This window comes from Lissotriton helveticus, chromosome 7 (genome assembly GCF_964261635.1).
Source record: "Lissotriton helveticus chromosome 7, aLisHel1.1, whole genome shotgun sequence".
Lineage (NCBI taxonomy): Eukaryota > Metazoa > Chordata > Amphibia > Caudata > Salamandridae > Lissotriton > Lissotriton helveticus.
This window is the reverse complement of record NC_136068.1, coordinates 1,567,459,314-1,567,478,472: the sequence shown is the minus strand read 5'-3', so window position 1 is coordinate 1,567,478,472 and position 19,159 is coordinate 1,567,459,314. Positions and strand designations below refer to the sequence as shown.

The following is a 19,159-nucleotide window of genomic DNA, read 5'->3' as shown; positions in this document are numbered from 1 at the left end:
CATTAAATCTCTCACCGAAGACTGCGCAAGCGCAGCCTTACGGTCCTCGACCTAAAAAGGACGCAGTGCGGGCTGCATCATATGACGTTGTCTTGTATGGAGAAGTGCCGACTGGGGGCAAGCTAGACAAAGGAGGCCCAGGACATGCTCCTTGAGAGGACGCCTGCCATCCTTCTTATAGCTAGCATCCATCCCACCCCGGTGACCCATTAATGAGAAAGGAACTACTCATGTCTGCTAAGCCTGCCTGTTTGGCAGAAGCACAGAGCACATTTCATAAGACATTCATGCGCGCTTTGGATGAGAGGCGACACTCAGTCTGGTATTGGAGACTCAAACTCTCCACAGATATGACGAGAAAACCTGGTTAGACACCCCAAAATAAGAAGAAGTTCTTTAACTTGTAATGGCCACAGGACCGCTTCCATCCTTGTCCAGGGGACTGCTAACCTTCTCTCCTTTCACACAACACAGAATACTGTCATCTCTTCAGCTGCCTGTGGATGGGAATCCTGCGACTGCAGTCCGGAGCGAGACATGGCCTCAGCAGTGTTGTTTAGAATTCCAGGCACATACTTAGCTCGCCACAAACTGTTGGATTTCAAGCACAGTACGACCAAGTGTTCCAGCAATCTCAGACGAGCTTGCAAGAAGTCACCTGCCTGTTAATAGGCTCACTACTGCCAGGTATGTCATCAGAACAAAAGCACACACTCCTGTCTCATAGAACCTCCTCCTGTGCTCTCTGGGACTATGATGGGGAACAGTTCTGAGAAGGTAATTTTGCTAGCGAGGCCATTGTCATGCTGGGCCAACAGCCAGTCTTCTTCACATGACAGCTGGGTATGGTGGTGTTTTTCTCAGGGGACAGCCCTAACTAGCACTTGCAATGGACCATGAAAAAGGGGGTGAGCCATTGGAATGATCCGTACAGCGAAGTTCAACAGGCCAACTAAGCTGTAGCTGATGGAGCGTTTTTCAAAGTCAACACTGCTTCAAGTGACCACCTGAAGACATGCACCTTTCCAATAAGGAACGGCGGCTCTCACCACCAGTGTATCCATTTCACTCCAGAGGAACATAAAGGGCACCTATATACCCCCTGACCATTGGGGTGGCAGAAGTGATGCATATCCAGAGCTACCGCATTTCCGTTGCGCAGGGAATTACTAATTGGCCGGCACGTCGCCGGAACGAGGAAGAGCCTGGGTCACGGTGATCCCAGCTCTTAAGCGCTGCACCTCGTATGGGGGGTGCTTTGTCCATTCCAGGGAAGCGTAGAGAATTGTAAGTGTAATTGGTATTTATATAGTGCTTACTACCTCTGACGAGGCGTCGAAGCGCTTTTCGGCGAGTAGCATGCTACTCCGGAACCCAAAAGGATTAGTGGTGAGTTAGTATAGGGAAAAATACATGTTAATTTGAGCGATGGACATGTAAGTCTGTTAGTTGGATTGAATAAGATAATGGAGGGATAGAAGAAGGAAGAGTCTATAAGGTGTTATTTGGGAGACCATAGTTGTAAGACCCCTGACAAGGCATCAAAACGTTTTTCAGTGAGTAGCATGTGGCTCTGGAACCTCTCCTCCTGGAATCCTTAGGGCTCCAAAAGGTGGAGGAAAACCAGTTTTAGCTTCATCAATTCATATTTTAGCATCCCTTTGTGCTCTGAGTGTATTACTTCACGCTCCATGAGATCACACCATGGCATTTTCTGCCAAACTGGGCTTTATTCTGTTTTAAAGTTTGACAAGCACGCCACACTCAAACGCTTTTTGAAATCTTTCAAGTTTTCTGTTAAGGAAGGACATCTCTGCAAGCCTAAGGACATGTTTACCTCACTCGGTAAGAGAAATTAATACCTTAAATCAGTGAAACTTCACTGCAACATAGGGCCCCATTTGAACATGCTTATTCAATTTCATTTTAAAGGTTTTTGGCTTCTTTTAAAACACAAAAAATGCAACAGGTATAGTGGTTATTTAGTAACACCACATACACACTGTGAGCCATTACACATTTTTCTGAAGAGATTTATTCCTCTTAAAGTGTTTCGGGATCCCAATTCTTCATAATAAAAAGAAGGTTCCATGTTAGCAGACAGTGACTTAACGAGGAAACATGAGAAGCTGAGAGACTGAGACGTGTTTGAAGATACCAACACTACACTTACTACAGACCACCCAGTAGTTCTCCTGTCCACGGTCTAGTCAACTAATTTAGAAGCTCTGGCTTGTCTGACTTACACATGTATACCAACATTGAAAAGTAGTCATTCAGGATAAAAATGAGTGCATTCTCAGAACTCACATACTTGCAGAAAAATGGCTGAACCTCCAACTATATTTAAGCTTCCACCCGAGTGATAAATCAACCAGTTTTGTGGAGACCCATCAGCAATGTTATTAACTGGGTGCCAGGGCATTGCAGCCATGGCTGCCACGCAACACCCATCCAGAGGCCCTTCACACTGACAAAGCATTTCTCCGCCACTGCTGGCAACCGTGCCCGACGCACTGAAACGATCACTGTTGGCAAGAAGTTGTCCCCAAGAAGTTGTTAGTATTCGAGACAGTGCTTCGACCTAGAAACGAAGCTGCGGCCTTTCACGTTGCTGAGTGTCTGACAGGGACCACGTGGTCCAGAGTACAGAGGCCAGGCTCGTGCCATGACTGAAAGAAAACACAGAGAACCCCAGCGCTAGAAAGAATGTTGATTTGTGACACATAAGGGTTTATTTACAAGCCCCTTGCGCCGCCAGTACGTCACTTTTTCCCATATTAAAAATGACGTACTGCCGGCGGAAGGGGCTTGTGAATAAGCCCAAGAGTGAGACAATGTTTCCAACTCGTCACAGGCAGCAGGCAGAGCAAGCCAATTAGTGCGCTACCTGAAAGGTTGCTTGGTTAATGACGCGGCTCTGACTGGCGGACAAGCGTTAGCGCGCCTTGCTGTTGGTGGTCGTCAGGGACGCTATAAATATGTGACTTATGCATTTTAGTGGAGTAATGGTAACACTAGCACTTAAAATGCATTAGTCTAACTCTTTGTGCGTGGCATTTGACAGGGCTGCCAATAAATTAAAATCGCAACCGATGGAACATACACTTCTGAGCGTTCTTGCGCTTCTTTGTGTTGAAATTCTGAGCAGAAATTATAAATTGTAAACAAGTATGATGCTATCTCATTGGCTGACGAAAAATGCAGTCCGCACCCGGAACCGCTGCTTGGGAGCACCCTCCCGTCTGACCATCAACTTGACTTCGGATTCTACTGCAATCTGACGATCTCTCGCCTGCCACCACTTGGATTTAATACCCCCATATCTCCATGTGAATGCTCGTATTATCAAGTGGCACTACGCACTCCAGGATTTTGGAGCACTGTCTCCTTTATTGAGCATTCCCCTTTCTACAATCCGTCCACTGGATGAGAAGCAATTTCCTATATCTGCAAACCTATAGCCTGGTCCCGAGCAAGGGCCGGGTCGGAAGTATCACCGGCCAAGCGACCTGTGGTCCTTCTTCTTCGAGTCACAGCCCTGATGAGTCGTGCAAGCACTGTCACAACTTGACGACGAAACACGTGTCGGCTGGCCATCCATACAATAAAAGAGGAGTCATCCAACATCCATTTCTTCCTCTGTTTCGACCACTTTCAATTGCTCCTTCATGTCCATTGAGGCATCGTTGTCTTTACTGTAATTTGGTGTGCAATTGGTATTTGTTTTTTCTGTATATTGCGTGTGCTCTGCACACACTTGGAGGGGTTTAGGGTCTTGGTCCCCTCACCTACTTGCACCCGAACCTACCTATCTTGTACACTAACGTGTGCTGTGCGCCTAGTTTTTCCCTGTACCCTAAAAAAACCCTTCTCCTAGGTTTCGCCTTGCTGTTGGTGGTCGTCAGGGACGCTATAAATATGTGACTTATGCATTTTAGTGGAGTAATGGTAACACTAGCACTTAAAATGCATTAGTCTAACTCTTTGTGCGTGGCATTTGACAGGGCTGCCAATAAATTAAAATCGCAACCGATGGAACATACACTTCTGAGCGTTCTTGCGCTTCTTTGTGTTGAAATTCTGAGCAGAAATTATAAATTGTAAACAAGTATGATGCTATCTCATTGGCTGACGAAAAATGCATTCTCAGTGGAAATAACGTTGTTTTGTGAAGTCCATCATGTGAAATCATTCATAAACATTATACTGAATGTGCCCTGAACTCCTACCCTTACTTTAGGTACAAACTTATTTTGTGGCGTACCCTGCCACAGCCAACAAGAACAACACACTGTGCACGTGCTGCTTGAATACAACAGCCTTATAGATACCTCTGCCCACGTGTTTTTAGTTCGAGCCCGCGAGAGCATGCACGGTCAAATGCAAGACTCTTGTATTCAATAATGGGCTTTGAACCCGCCAACAGCTTGCCATACGTTGGCATCATTGTCACTCTTCCTTGCTTCCTTCTCATTGGGCAGCATTTGCCATGCGACACTTCATTTTCTTGTTGTGGCACATAGACCAAGTACAGTCTAGTTTGTTTTTGTTAGTGCCCCTCCGCTGGTCATCTTCTGCTTGTGCCGGAATTCAGGACAGGTACTATTTCTGAGCTATGATGCGGTCAACGCTGGCATGTCATAGCTCTGTTTTTTAGCTTATTTAATTTATTCCGCCTTCCCATTTCTTCTCATCCCGCCCCTAGTTCTCCTTACCGTCCCTCCGCTCCCACCCTCCGCATGTCGCTGTGTCTTTGCTTGACATTGCTGTCAGAATGGCTTGTTTATTTTTTGGGAATTGCTTTGTTTAGATGACTAACTTCAATATTTTCCTTCGCCTATAATTTTGCTTTCCTTTGATTCTCTTCCGATCTGCCTCTCTCTATTTCCCCCCTAACTCCCTCGCTTTCTGGTTCTATTTCTTTTCCTCCCCTTCTTTTCTCCTCTCTCTTGGTTTCTTCCTCCTTCTCACTGTCTAGTTTGATTTTCCCATTTCCCTCTCATGTACTCTTTCTTCCCCCTTTGTTTCATCCTCCCACCGCCTCTTTCTGCAAAGCGTTATGAAGTCGCCTTTGCTGGCTAAAATCATCCCTTTATTCACCCCCGCCTGTTAGCTACCCCCACCTGATTGCCAAAGCCAATAGCTCACCCATGGGCGAGATCTATTGGCTTTGCCAATGCTTGTTTCCCCTGTATCGCCCTCCCCCCTTAGGAATAACTCTGGGTTATATTAGCAAGGTCCTGCGATAATTATCGCTCAGCGCTTTTAGCGTGAGGATAATTATCAAAGGGCAAATGCTGGATTCCATTGTGGAGATAGCGTGCTATCAGCAACGCTTATCTCCCAAGTGATATGAATCCATGCATTAGATGGAAAACAGTGTGATTATCGCTGAAAATCCAACGATAATCACACTGCAACCAGCAAAACATTGCTGATAGGGCAGGGTGATCTTAGCCATGTAATCCACCTGGCTAAGTCAGGTTACAAGCAGGCGTTAGGAAAGTAGCGTTAACTGTGGTTAGCGCTACTTTTCATAACGTTCTGCTTGTTTGTGTGCAGCTTGATAATTGGAGAAATGTCGGTTAGCGACATTTCTCCAGTTATTTTGGCACGGAACGCCCACTTTCCATCTCATTAAAGATGCAAAGCTGGGCGTTGTTGTAAGGGGTGCTAAATCATCAAAACACGTGACAGCGTGTCTTTGCTGATAAGGCGATAAAATTATCGCCACCTTTCGGCCGAAAACGGCCGCAAAAGTGGCGATAATTTTATAGCGCCGCCTTATTAATATGCCCCTCTGTTTCTTTAAGCGTCCTGTCTGCATATGACACCTGCACAAGTGCCACCAGTGCCTACGTAACGTTTGTTCTTGTGCTGGAGTGTCCTCCATATATTGTAGTATTATACCTCTATATTTATTTTGTACGCTTTTTGTAACCTGCACGCGTCACTTTTTCCTCCTGCAGCACCGTTTGCTACCTCTTGTATTTTGTTGACTCACGATTGTCACTTTTGTAATGCACCGTTTACTACCTCTTATACTTTGTTGGCGCACAATTGTCATTTTGCTTCATTTAATGTAACGTTTGCTTTTGTATTTTGCTCACTTATAATGTTCTCATGTATCAGTTCTGTTCCTATTGTGAAGCGCTCTGACACCTTCGGGTAAAGTCCGCGCTATATAAAAATGCATAAATAAATAAATAAATAAATATGTCCACCAAGTACTGTCTACGTTGGAGCCCCTGCTACTGTCAACTATGGAGCCCCTGCTGTTGTTTACATAGGGGCCTCTGGTACTGTTTACATAGAAGCACCTGGCACTGTGAGAGGTAGAAACCTGGGAGCTAGATTTGGCAACAAACTCTCTTTTGCCCCACAGGTGAAGGCCATTTCTGGCATGTATTTCACAATGGTAAGTAGTTTGTCCTCTCCAACGTCTTTCCAATCTGCAACATGTTTTTTTTTGCTGTCACGGTGCCTCTGTAAACCAAGGAGCAGAGGGAGATGTCCAATTCCCTGAAATTTTACAAATGGGCACTGTGGCCTTAAAAGCTTCATTGAGCCAGTCTGTATATTTGCTCCCCGCCAAAGCTACATTCAATCAATCAATCAATCAGATATTTGTAAAATGCACTACTCACCCGGGAGGCTTTCAAGGCCCTGAAGGCGGGGTGGGGCGGCAGCTACTGCTCGAACAGCCAGGTCTTGAGGAGTCTCCTGAAGGTCAGCAGGTCCTGGGTCTGGCACAGCTGTGTGGTTAGGGTGTTCCATGTCTTGGCGGCGAGGTAGGAGAAGGATCTGCCACTGGTGGAGGTTCTGTGGATGCGTGGGACGGCGGCGAGGGCGAGTTCGGTGGAACGAAGATGGCTGTTCGGGGTGTAGAACGTGAGACGTTTGTTGAGGTATGCTGGTCTGGCGTTGTGGAGTGCTTTGTGAGTGTGGGTGAGGAGATTGAAGGTTATCCTTTTGTTGATTGGGAGCCAGTGCAGGTCTTTCAGGTGGGCAGTGATGTGGGTGTGGCAGGGTATGTCGAGGATGAGGCGTGTGGAGGCGGCCTGTATGCGCTGGAGTCTTTTCTGGAGTTTGGCCGTGGTTCCTGCATAGAGGGCATTGCCGTAGTCCAGTCTGCTACTGACGAGGGCCTGAGTGACCATCCTTCTGGCTCCGTTGGGATCCACCTGTAGATCTTGCGGAGCATGCAGAGGGTGTTGAAGCAGGAGGAGGAGACGGCGTTGACTTGCTGGGTCATTGAGAGCGATGAGTCCAGGATGAGCTCCAGGTTGCGTGCGTGGTTGGTGGGTGTGGGTGCCGCTCCCAGGGCAGCTGGCCACCAGGAGTCATCTCAGGCGGAGGGGGTGGAGCCCAGGATGAGGACCTCTGTCTAGTCTGAGTTCAGTTTCAGGCGGCTGAGCTGCATCCAGTGGGAGACTGTCCTCAGTCCTTCCTGGAGGTTGGTTTTGGCATTGGCGGGGTTCTTGGTGAGTGAGAGGATCAGCTGAGTGTCATCGGCGTAGGAGATGATGTTGAGATTGTGCGCGCGGACGATGTTGACGAGCGTTGCATGTAGATGTTGAAAAGGGTAGGGCTGAGGAAAGATCCTTGGGGCACGCCGCAGATGATCTTGGTGGCTTCGGAACTGAATGGGGGAGGCGTACCATCTGGGTTCTGTCGGTGAGGAAGGAGTGGTCCTTTGTCGCGTATTCCTGCATCATGTAGGCGTGTGTGTAGGGTGTGGTGGCAGACGGTGTCGAAGGTGGCCGAGAGGTCTAGGAGGATGAGAGCCGTGGTTTCGCCGTTGTCCAGTAGGGTCCTGATGTAATCTGTGGCAGCGATGAGGGTAGTTTTGGTGCTGTGATTGTGTGCAGATTCCCGATTGGGATGGGTCCAGGATGTTGTTCTCCTCGAGGAAGTGGGTCAGTTGCCTGTTGCCGATTTTTTCGATTACCTTAGCCAGGAATGGAAGCAGGGAGATGGGCCGGAATTTCTTGAGGTCCCTAGGGTCCTCTGTGTGTTTTATGAGTAGGCCGTTGATCTTAGCGTGCTTCCAGCTTTCCGGGAAGGTGGCGGTCTTGAAGGAGTTGTTGATGATCTTCCAGAGTTGGGGTGTGATGATGCGGTTTGCTTTGTTGAAGAGGTGGTGAGGGCAGGGGTTGGATGGTGAGCCGGAGTGGATGGTGTTCATGGTCTTGATGGTGTTGTCGTCGTCGTCGACGTGGGTTCAGTAGAGCCGGCGGCTGGTGAGGTTGGCAGGTGGTGAGTCTGTGGTGTGTCCCTGCTACTGTCTACATAGGACCCCTTTGTACTGTCTGCATAGGAGCCATTGATACTGTCTTCATAGGAGCCCTTGGTGCTGTCTACATAGGAGGCCTTGGTACTGTCTGCATAGGAGCCCCTGCTACCGTCTGCCTAGGAGCCCTCGGTACTGTCTGCATAGGAGCCCTTGGTACTGCCTACATAGGATGACCCGGTACGATCTGTATCAGAGCAATTGTTTCCTGTCGACCAATCTGGTTCCTCACTGTTACCTGTCAGCGGGATGAAGCGGGCGCATTTGCAAGGCAGTTGTCACATGGGAGGAGCCTGAATGTGCAAGGATCTGGCGTATCGGCACGAGATGTTACTTCTGAATGGTAGAAATATACTTAATATTAAAGGAATTACATGCTGGCACGGAGATTAAATGCATATAGTCAGCGGTCAACAAAGCTCGCCTTCTCTGTTCTGGCACACTGCAGAAGCAGGTGCAAGCATGGATTTGACCTTAAAGCGCCAGGTTTAGGCATATATTTATTACCTATCGTTGGTTGGCTTGGGTGAAAGCCTTGGTGTGAATTCCATTATGAAGCACAGATGATTCTGCCAAGAAAGATGACCACAGCAGTAGTGGGATGACTATCATGAGGACACCAAGTTCTGCCCTGATCCAATCAGTTCTATATTCACAGGCTCTCCAGTCTCTTCCCGTGTGTTTCATTTTCCCAGGCCTTGTCCGTAGGAGTCACACACTTCAGAGGGACCAGCGCTACCAGAGGCGGAGGCCCATATGGAGATGGAGAGGGTTTACTCCAGCCAGGTGAAATTATGATGCTGCCGCTCCAGTCTTCCGAGAAAACAAAGGGAGGCCCTGAACCCGAGGCACAAAGACATGCTTGAGGAAGTGCTGGCTCATTTCAGTCAGCACCTGGATTTTGAGTCTCCCAAATACTCCGCCTTGTAGGCCATCAGGTTTTATTGGCTCTTTGCTCCTAACACTGCCAGCCTTCCTTCTATACCTAGATGTGACAGCACAGGAAGCCACCCTGATTGACCGGATTGATAAGTGGGTGGATCACTGAAACAATGATTCAGTTATCGCCTGTGGGCGGGAAATTATCACAGTTCATATTGAACATCTTCCAAAAGTTGTAGGACATAATTGAAGTTAGTGAAGACTGCACATCCATGGAGTTGGTGATGAAGAAATAGACTCAAATGTTGTCTGATATCTTCTGTGACAATCTCCTTTCCACTATATTAGTTTCTGGATTTGCAGTGCAAACCAAGAGGTAATATAGGTTTAAATTTTAGACGACAGACCCCTTCAAGAAGTCAATATTGCTTTGTTCATACCCTGCGGTCCACGTGCTTGTACCCACATCTGGGAGAGATGATTTTGCCGGCAGTGGTGCAATGGAAATTAGATTCACCTCTTCACCATATGCTACTAGCATGCGAGGGTAGATGCTATGAGTAAAGAGGTTCCTCAAGGCTAGTCATCATCCTGCCTCAGAGACGATCATTGAAAAGGGAAAACAAGGGTGGCTTGTAAATTGCATTCTCATTGACTCATGATTCAGAGCCACATCTGCAATATCCCATTTAGACCTTACTAGTGGCTGAGATTAATTCAAACATTCCACCCATCACTGTTTTGTGTACTTCAGTAAAGTTGCCAAAGGGTAATGGGTATGCCCAGACATAGATACCATGCTAATTTTTCCACTGGAGCAAAGCTACACCAGATTGAAGAGTCCCAATCAGGGCGAAACTGGTCTTGGGTTGCATGAGTTCTGGTTCAAGGAGGACCTTGCCTTGAGGTTCTGGCTGAACTGCCCCTGTTAGAGGAGTGTCAATATTGGTTTGCATATGGCTGGGTGTAAACTGAGGTGGCATGGTGTGCAAAATAATGATGGGGGGGATGCAGGCCCGAGTAATTACTGTGGTTGAGACTGATTGAAGCATTCCACCCATCCCTTTTTTGCTTTTTAGGTTCACTCAGCCCTGTGAGGACCAAAAATTATTTTTCCAAAATGTAAATGACTCGGACAGGCACACAACATGGGTTCCATGATCCCTTGTTTAACCAAACTCTCGAGAGGGGTCCAGTAGGAAATGGTTCTACAGGGCCTTCACATCCTCTGATGAGACTCTACAGAAGTAGGCTTCACTGGAAGGAGGATCCTAGATTGTACACGCTGGGGCATGATATGATTTGGAGCTCGCTACTGGGGGGCATCAAACATTATGCTGCGGAGGTTTAGAAAGATCTTAAAATCATATTTGTTCAGTCTATTAGATCTCCCTGTCTAGTAACACTTACTTAATTATCTTTTAGTAGGTCAGTACCGCCTAGAGACAATTAAGTTGGTGATAGGTAAATGGGGGGCCAGTCCCTCGCCGTTAAAGCAGCTATTGCATGGAACTCCGGGGCATATTACCAAGCCTGGCGATATTAGATTATCGCCACTTTAGCGGCCGTTTTCGGCCGCTAAGCGGCGATAATTATATCGCCCTATTAGCAAGCTGTCGCTAACTGATGTTAGTGACAGCTTTGAGGCGATAGCGAGCGGTTTGGGGCCCGCTTTGCATGTCAGCGATATTTATCGCTAATGACATGCAATGTGGGCGTACCCAGCCTGTTAGCGACTGAAAGCAGTCGCTAACGTCGCTATCGCCTATTAGCAAGGCAGGCGTAGCGATGAAAATATTTGCGCAAAGCGCGAATATCTCCAAAACCTAACGCCTGCTCAGACCACTTCTTAGCCTGTATATCCAATGGAAGTTGGATATTCAGGTTAAGAACCTATTGGCGTAAATGCCTGAATAGCGCGGGATTCCCAGCGATATTCACGCACTTCGTCTCTATCGTCGGATATTTTATCGTTTTAGAGATAAACGTTGCTAATAGCACGTTATCTCTGGGATAATATCCGGCGATGCTTGGCGATAAAAAAAACCTCGCTAAGCCCATTTAGCGATAAATATGCCCCTCCCTCCCTGAGGAATTACAGCATATTCAGGACTTCAGACTCTTTTAAAAAACAACTAAAAACTTTAATTTTCAATCAGCCGTTTTAAAATTAAAAAAAACATTGCTCCATTCTGTCACGTTCACTTTGCGCACCAGGATACTCATGCGTAACTGTGCACACATTTATTATAACATAACATAGCATAAATACATTTAAAGAATAACTTTATCTTGCTAAATCGGGTAGTCACAACAAGTATGGTTAAGTTTCACCTCTCAGTTCTATTTGTTTGCAGCTTTTGTGTAAACCCTATACATGCAAAGCAGTTTCTTTACATGCATAATCTTTAAGTAGGATATTAAAAAAAAATAAACAATGAATCAGAAATCATACAATAGAATACCTCCAGCAAGATGAACAATTCAGAATCAAGACCTTTCAGACTTTTTTCCCCATCAAGAGATGCCTTTATCATAAAGCTCCAGCTGGTTTGGGAAGGGCACAACTGCAAAGGCCTCATTTCTCTTAGATATAATAACATTGCAAATAGCATGAAGGTTTTATTAGCCTGAAATGTCTAGGGCAGCAATCCAAATTCACTAGTGATGGTATACATGGGCGTGCCCTGTGGCAGGGCAATTTCTGTCTCCACATCATCCCTTCTGTGCTTCCTATCCCAGGCTTTGGCATTCCTTCCCCTATCTCAGCCCAATAGGTTATTTGAGGAACTACACTCCCATGGTAGACTTTCAACAAAGGGGACAGAAGGCAGGCAACATAAATATGATTTGAAGAGTTATCCCAATTTCAATAATCGGAGCAGTATAAGGCTGAAAGATGGGCATCTCATTTCCCTGTCTCGCTCAACTAATGTCCCATAGAGCAGAGGTCTCAGCTAACTAGGAAGAGGATAAGCCATGAACTGAATGGAACACCATAGAGAGAAGATTACATTTGATTGTGGCCTATAAATAATAGAATGAGTTCAGATGTTGGTGGCTCAGCGAGAAAAATACAATGGTAACACGTTTTTTTCTTGTGCTTCTATTGTCTGTTGGTGAGACTGCACACTGAGAGGGTCCATCTAACAGACTATTGCATTTATGTAAATGCTCACGGAGGGATCTAGCAGTGTTGTGCGGACAAACCTTTGTAATGTTTAATACCTGGTACCTGCCCACAGTGACAGGGAGTCTAGCAGCATCTGAGAGTCAAACTGTATGCTGAGGTTTTGGGAAGTTGGGAAGTCAGAAAGAGAACAAGTGTAAAGAGAATTAGTGGAGAAAGTAGGAAAGGGTTAGTTTAGGTGGGGGATAGATGGTTTCCATTTTAGGTGAGTTGAGCAGAAGGGAGCGTTATGCCACCAGAGTGATGGCTTTCACACATTCAGTGTCACTGGCGTTCGAGGGTGCCTCATATAGAGGAGCTGGTCTTTGCCTAAACTTAGGAACTACCCAACGTTCGTTGCTTCCTGTTTTGCACACACACACACATACACACATATATATATATATATATGATCGTGTGATCAAGAGCACGGCTGTGCTCGAAATGCATCGCAGCAGAGCGGAGAGACAGAAATAAATACCTTTCTGCCAAGAACCTTGTGGCCTGTCTCCCTCATTTCGCCATAACTGGAGGTGGTGAGGGAATGTTGGGAGTTGGGCGTTGCAAAAGACAGTATCAGCAGATGGACTTAGGCTATACAGCAGCCCACCATATACATTAGAAGGGGAAATGAACGTTAGGGGCAAAGTAGTCCGTTGTGGGCGTGTGCATTGTGCTGGAAAGCGATGGGCATGTGCATAGAGCAATGGGCGCGGCATTCGGCAAAAGCCTGCTGGATTATAATGCTTGCGAGAAGCGTTCTGGGTGGGACTAGCATTCCAAGACGAGTGGGCGTTGCATTTAGCATTGTTGTGGACGTTGGCCGTTGACGCGATGTGGGGTGTCTAAGTGGCGCGGCGGACAAACACGTTCGCGGCTGGAGCGGACACAGTTCGCATGTTGCAGTAGCGTCAAGTGGAGCGGACAAACACGTTCGTGGCTGGAGCGGACACCGACGTTCCCATATTGCATGAAGGACACGGCTTCGAAGTGGACGCATTCATCTACGGGTGCTGAGGCGATTTAGCATCGCAGCAGCGCAAAAACATTCCACGGACTGCTGTTTAACACACGCACAGCATCACGGGGCCGCTGTCGGGCACTGTCAGCCCGAGGGACTTAACAGCAGCCACACGCGCTAAACGTTGGCGCTGCAGAGGCACCTATCACTGTGGCGCTTCCTGCCACTGGCTGCACAAGCGGAGGCACATGTTCGACTGCAATGGACACCTAGCGTTACCGTCTATGCACAGCTCAACTGGACAGGTAAAAAACTAGTTTTAAAATACATTTGCCTTGCCTATTCTAACCATTGCAGACATTCTATTTCATCCCTGGACAACGTCGGGACGGGCAGCTAGTATATATATATATATTGTTTTTAATTTCACGGAAAAAAAACAAAGGTTACAGGGACGTTACAGTGAGGCTCAGGTTTCAGTTGTATAAAACCTGTGAAATTTAGCAGTTATAGTTAGCTGAGCATGAGTGATGTAATATATGTGAGGTCATAAGCAGTGCTCAGCTAACTATAACCGCTAAATTTCACTGGTTTTGTACGAGTGAAACCGGAGCCCAACTATAATGTCCCTATAATCTTTGTTTTTTCAATGAATATATATATATATATATATATATATATATATATATATATATATATATTACCTACTGGCAGTCACCAGTAGGTAGTTATAGTTAGGATTGATTTCCATAGGGAAATCGCAACATTCTATTTGGAATAACTTTGGCGCCGGTTGAGGAATCAGCCTGAATTTTTCAGCAACTTTGCCTCGCGGCTCTCCGCTCCTTCCCTGAAAGTATGGGGGGGATTCAGCAAGCGGGGGGCGAGATAAATTTTTTAAATTTTTTTTTCGATTTTCGCGGGGGGGAGCGCCCGGTACGCGCACCGGGGAGCGTACCGGGGAGCGTACTTTGGTGAAAAATAGTGAAAATAATAGTGTAAAATAATCATTTTGAGTGATTACAGGTAGGGTAGCTCTGAAAAGAGCTTTTGGGTTCTGTGGCTGTTTTAGGTACCTACAAGTACGTCCCACACACACCCACACGCACACAACCCCACTCCCACACACCCACACACTCCCCAAACACACCTCACACACGCACACCTCCACCCACACCCAAACACCCCACACCCCCACACCGACACCTTACACATCCACACCCACAACCACACATCCCACACACCCAGACACACACACACACACCTCACCCCTCCCCCAACACACACACACGCACACACAGATACCTCACAGACACACCTCACACATCCCACACACCTCCCCCCCACACACACGCACACCTCACAGACACATCCACACATCCCACACATACACACACATCCTACACACATACTCCCCACACACACCCCACACACACATCACACACCCACACTTCCACCTACACCGAAACACCCCACACACCCACACACACACCTTACACACCCACATCCCCACCCACACCCACATACCCCACACAGATATACACCTCATCCCCCCCAGACACACACACACACACACACATACACACCTCACAGACACACCCCGCACATCCCCCACACACACCTCCCCCACCCCCACACATGGGGAAAACTCAGTGAAACACTAAAATAATAATTTAAAGTGCTTAGAGGTAGGGTATCTCTGAATAGAGTTGTTGTGTTGTGTGGGTGATTTAAGTACCAACATGTAGGTACCAATGCAGAGTCTTAAATTCAATGTACACCGTTTACTCTGTAGATAATTTGCATGTTGTTATAGAAGTTATTGTGGTATATGGAATCCATACCATAGTCTGTCAGGAAAACATAAAGAACATGGAGGCAGGAGATGAAAAAGAGATGTCAAATACACATTGGAGATAATATAGTGGGAGAAAGGAAGTATCTATGATCAAAATTACTATGTAAAACAAAAAAGTTGCACAGTATACTATAAGTTTGACTTTACATTATAATCAATTTGGTAGTAGTTTAAGAATTACATATAAAAATGAATAATGTCTCAAACAATTTTAGAATTATTAAATATAAATTTCTTTTTGAGATTCATTTTCAAAATTTGATAGAACGTCTAACATTTGACTGTCCGAAATGTCCTCTTTTTGAGTAAACATAACTTCCAACATTTGACTGTCAGAAACGTCCTCATATTGAATTATTATTAACATCCCTAGGCGACATTCCACTTCTGCAGCCATACGCCATCTTCATTGGTTAAGGGTCGAGAGCAGGATCAAATTTAAAGCTCTTTGCATAGCCTATAAGGCCATTCACCAGACAGGACCAAAGTTTTTAAAAGAGGCCTTTCAGGTGTACATCCCCAAAAAGAACCTAAGATCAGCAGCTAGCTATCTTTTGACTGTCCCCCGCACAAGAACGGCTACTTGTGGTGACAGACGATTCTTGGTAACAACTCCTGTGCTCTGGAACTCACTTCCTTTGCACATTAAAACCGCTCCCACCCTTATTAACTTCCGCAAATTACTGAAGACTTGGCTTTTCAATCAATGAGAACGTGCTCTGATTTGTGCTGTAATCCAGAGTATCTCGCTGCGCCTAGACACCTTAGGGTATTAGTTGCGCACTAAAAATTCCATAAATAAATAAATAAATAAATAAATTAACAAATCCACAGATTCTACACATTGTAGAAGTTCATGGTCCCGTGTTTCATCCATGAATTCCAAGTCATTGGGTTCAATGATTTCCTCATTGTTCATCTCTAGGACAATTTCAAAGGAAACGTTCTGTTCTCCTTCCATTTTTGTGCTGAAATTTGCATTAAAAAAAAATCAGTAGCAATATGGCACTGTTGGGTTTAAGTTCAGACAGGTAGTTTTGATTTTTTAACAGTGAAGTTAACTTTGGGCAATGTATGGTAACAGGCAGGAAGTAGAAATATAAAAAAGTGCGTGTGAAGAAACGTAAGTAAATTCATAATTATAGCAGAGAAGCCTAAGTCAATCCATAAATATAACAGAGGAGCCTATCTCTATCTATAACTATAGCAGAGGGACAGTAAATAACTATCAGAAAACGTTTTAAAAAAATAACTTAAAGTGCCCCTTACAAATTATCAACTTACTTTACAGAGAGGTGAAGAAGACAAAATGCGAAAATCCTTTCAAGATGTACCTCAGGTAGTTGTAGTCAAAATGGCCGTGTTTCCCTCTCATTTTTCATTTATATTCATGTACATAACCAATCAAATGTCAGGAAAAAAAATAGAAAATGAAAGTAACATTTTAATTGGTTGTCAATTCTAACACTTCAGATGTGTTTTTGTGAAGTAATTTACCTCAGGGTATTTAGAGAGGTCTACAGGCTAAATGGCTCAATGGAATTCCTTCGAATTTGGGAAAATGGTAGGGATTGGTATGTAGTATGAGCTATTCTATATTTGGTGAAAGTGTCTCCAGTGGTTTTTATGTAAATTAACTTTTAACATTTTTTTAGAGCGCTTCCCGGTGCGCGCCCCGGTACGTGTACTGGCAGCGCTACGGCAGTCCTCCATTTTGTTTTCAGTAGATTTAAGACAGAAAATGGAGGACAAACAACGTTGGGAATGGGTATAAGGGGCATCGTAGGCACTCCTTGACCCTCTAGGTTTTCTGAGGGGGTCTTAGGAGGCCCAAATAGGCAAAAAAAAAAAATATATATATATATATTTTCTGTGGGGGGAGCGCCCGGTACGCGCACCGGGAAGCGTACCGGGGAGCGTACTATGGTGAAAAATAGTGAAAAAAGTTAGAAAAAGATAATCATTTGGAGTGATCAGAGATAGGGTAGCCCTGAAAAGGGCTTTTGGGTTCTGTGGCTGATTTAGGTACCTACAAGTAGGTACCAATGCACAGTCTTAAATTCAGGTGGAATATTCTATTCCCCTCATCTGAAAAGTGCACACCATCTCCCCTGAAGATAGCTTGCATGTTGTAACGCAAGTTATTATTGTATATTGAACCCAATCCACAGACTCTCATGTAAACAGAAACAGATTTATTCACATGTTTCCGTGCTTTCTCAAATTGTGGACAAAATTGATTGGACCACTTCCATTTCTGCCTTTGGCATATATTGGAATATACCAAGGCAGTTTGAGGAAAAAGTGCCATCAATTGATCAAAGGTGTCCTTTATAAGCATTTCCAGACCTACCCCAGTCAAAGTGCCCAAGTCATTTCCTCCACAGTGCACAATTAAAAGGTCAGGGTGTGGCAAATGCAAAAAGGTTTTCACCAATGGTATCAATTGGTGACATTTCAATCCTCTCTGGCCAATCCATTTAATCTTCACATTTGGTAAGTCAAGGTTGTGAAAATTTCTGGTAGCTGCATACCTTTGAGCCCAGTGGATATAGCTATGTCCAATAATCCAGACAGAATACATGGTGAGAGGAGATTCTGATGCAGTCAGATGAAGTGTGGAAAAGAAATGGCAGTTGGAACAATAGGAGTTTGCAAAAAAAAACCTGTGGAGTTTCACAGCAATGATTGGTAGAATGAGATAGTTTAAAACTGACAGTTAGGGTGCATGGTTGTGTTCTGTGTAAGAAGTAATTTGAATGGTTAAAAAAAGTCATTTAAAGAAACCTTGCACCAGAAAAGCTGGTGTATTCGCAGGTCAAACATCCTTGATGAGGTGATTTGCAACATTGTAGAATAAACTTTTAACCCTGGGAGCTCAGTGAGGAGGGAGTTGCTATGGTAACAGGTAGAAAGGGCTGAGGGGGGGAAGGGTGTTGGTTTGAAAATACAGAGGGAAGAGATTTGATTGGTTACCATGAGCAATATGTGTGTAGAATTAGAGGTTTTCTGTGCCTTTATGGTTTGCAGTGTCTGGAGAACATACCTTTTGCTCTGCTAAAGAAATATTGGTGTGTGTATCTGACACTGTTCTGAATCTCCTAAAATATTTGTAAAGGTGAGTTATGATTCATTTAATATACATAGAGACTTGTATACTCTATGGAGAAGATTTGGAAGCAAATTGTGGTTTTGTAATGTTGCTTTGTGTCATGCTTTTTGATAATGCTTGGTAAAAAGTTTTTACTGCATAGAGTAATTGTATTTTGTAAAATTGTGAAGTTTTAGTTGTGACATGGAATGCTTCTACATAGGACCTGTGCTGTGTTTTGTAAATGTGATGTCAAAAACGATTTTGGGAAAAATGAATGGTTTTTACATTTTTTTAAAGGAATAAAGAATGTGTGCATGTTTAATAGAAATACATTTGACTCTTTACAATGATGTTACCTGTGTTAACTCAGTGTAGGAAGCATATTGAGTTTGTTTGCATAGAGGAATTGTATTTTGTAAAATTGTGAAGCTCCATGTGAAAGCTTTTGCCTCAGTCTTATCCCTGTTGTGAGGCAGATGTTTGTAAATAGGATCTGTGCTATTTTGGGGAAAATGAATGGTTTTTACATTTTTGAGTATAATGTGGCGCAAAGGTTTAAAAAGTGACGCATCTACCTACAGGAATAAGACTGAGGCAAACGCTTTCACATGGAGCTTCACAATTTTACAAAATACAATTACTCTATGCAAACAAACTCAATATGCTTCCTACACTGAGTTAAAACACAGGTAACATCATTGTAAAGAGTCAAATTGACACCTGCGTCTAAGAATGCAGACAGGTATATGCTTCATGAAGCCTAGTCCACTGCACTCTTAGATACAAGCCTCACCACCTACGCTCCCCAGGAAAGCCCAAACAAGTACCTTTTTGCCCCATATTTAAAAATTGACGCATGTAGGTAGATGCTTCACTTTTTAAACCTCTGCGCCACATTA

At 44.9% G+C, this 19,159-nt stretch overlaps 1 pseudogene; it reads right to left on the bottom strand.

Annotated features, from left to right (window-relative positions):
- Positions 1 to 355: 355 nt before the first annotated feature.
- On the bottom strand, positions 356 to 472 carry LOC144771285 (U6atac minor spliceosomal RNA; annotated as a pseudogene).
- Between the last annotated feature and the right edge of the window lie 18,687 nt (positions 473 to 19,159).